We start from the raw sequence: 2085 nt of genomic DNA, 5'->3' as shown, positions 1-2085 counted from the left end.
ATCAGACGGGCACCCTCTAGGAAATCTTCAAAATAGCGCTCCGGCTTGCGGTGGTCCTTGCCTCTAGGCGGACCCTCAACTTCCACGACGGCGGCCTTCATCTTCGCCCACTGCATCTTGACACGGGCAAAGGCCATCCGCGCACCTTCTATGCACGCTGAGCGCTTCACAGCCTCAACTCGGGGCAAGGCGTCGCCAAGCCGCTTGACTAGGCCGAAGTAGCTGCTAGGAATGGGTCCGGCTGGCCATAGCCGGACTATGATGTCCTTCATGGCCAAACTAGACATCCTATGCAGCTCTGCCAGCTGCATCATCTGGTTGTTCAGCAGCGCTGGCCGCTCCGGTGCCAGGTACTGCGACCAAAAGAGCTACTCCATCGTGTTCCCTTCTTGGGCCCGGAAATACTATATGGCGTCGGCTGCACTACTCGGGAGATCCGCAAAGGCGTCTGGAGCACTCCACAGTCGTTTTAGCAAAGCATATCTTCGACCGCCAAATACACTCTGTAAAAGAAAAGGCTTACCAGCCGCAATTTGTTCAGCTTGCTTGATCTCCTCGCGAGCCGCCCGGGACTCGGTCCGTGCCTCCTCGGCCTCTTGTAGAGCCTTGGCGAGTTCGGTTGCCTTGGCCTTATTCTGGTCCTCCAAGGACTAACACTTGTTGGCGGCATCCTTGAGCTCTCGCTCCACCTCGGTCACCCTCTCCTCATACTGGCGGCGGGTGACCTGTTCGGCCTTTAAATCCGCAGCCGCTTTGCTCGCTTTCGCCTCCTCCTTGGCTTCGGCAAGGGTGCTTTGGAGGGTCTCGACCTCAGCCGCGCTGCCTGCAATCATACACATAGCAACACGTAAGCCTAAATTCTGAGTTTGCATTACAATTCGGGCTTATAAGGGATCTTTTAAAAGCATACCTTGTGCCTCATCGAACCGCTTGTTAATGCGGCCGATCTCATCATCAGCTAGCTTCAGCTTCCGCTTGAGTTCGGAAACTTCAGCAGCCTGGGTGGAAGCCACTAACAGTGAAGCCTATTTATCAAAATAGACAAGTATGTTATCTCCGGCGAATATTTGATCCTCTGTTTGGCCCTTTTTAAAAAAGCCGAATAGAGTCTTAGGGGCTACTATCTATACACAAGCATACTTTCTGCACATGCAAAAGCGACTAAAAATATTACATCGTATACCTCAAAGCCTGTTAGCAGGCTGGTGAAAGCGTCGTTCAGGCGGACTGAACCTTCTCAACCATCGTACCCATCAAGGTACGGTGCTCCTCCACGACGGAAGCACGTCGAAGTGCTTCCCTCAAAGTATCCAGCGCCTCCGGATTGGTGGAGGTCGCCGGTGGAGTCGGCACTCCCCCCTCCCTCAAAGGGGGCTGCTCGCTCGATTCCGGAGCCGTGTGGGTCTCTGGGGTAGTATTCGGCTGGGAGCCAGACTGGTTCGGGCCCCCGTCGTCAGTTCCCATGGGGGTTGGGCCCCCCAGGTTTTCGGCGGCCGAAGTATTACCCTCTGGCGCTGTTTCAGCGGCCTTCCGCACCTCTTCCTGGCCTGAAGAGGTCCTTTGGGATAACACCTCGGTGTCATCCGCGGCATGGGGCGGGGAGGCTCGCGGAGGCATTTCGCTCTCCATCATCTCCGGCGCCAAAGAATTCCCTGAGGACGACGATTGTTGGGGGAGATCACGGGCCGGACCGAAATACATAAATGATATGTTATCCTGCAATTTGTAAAAGCCCGAACATATGCATAGTATCTTCGAATACTCACGATTCGGCCAGGGGCTTCGCCTTGGGGCGCCACTGGGGGTTGGCTTCGGCATCCGAGTCCGAGCCATCCGAGAGGGATATCTTCCCCCTTTTGGACGCCTCCGCCTCTAGGTCGGCGGAGGCCGCCCTCTTCTTCTTCTTCTCCTTGAGGGGAGAATTGCTCTCTTCCTCCTCCTCCTCTTCGTCTTCATCCCCCTCGTGGGAGGAGAGAGCTTCGGTATCTTCGGACACCGCGTCCGAAGTACCTTTATGGTGGAGGCCAGTTTTGGCCTCCTTGCCCTTCTTCTTGGCCTTCTTCTCCGGCGCCTGGTACGGCGCCG

Source organism: Aegilops tauschii, chromosome 4, assembly GCF_002575655.3.
Source record: "Aegilops tauschii subsp. strangulata cultivar AL8/78 chromosome 4, Aet v6.0, whole genome shotgun sequence".
NCBI lineage: Eukaryota > Viridiplantae > Streptophyta > Magnoliopsida > Poales > Poaceae > Aegilops > Aegilops tauschii.
The sequence above is the reverse complement of the archived record's forward strand: the minus strand, read 5'-3'. Positions refer to the sequence as shown.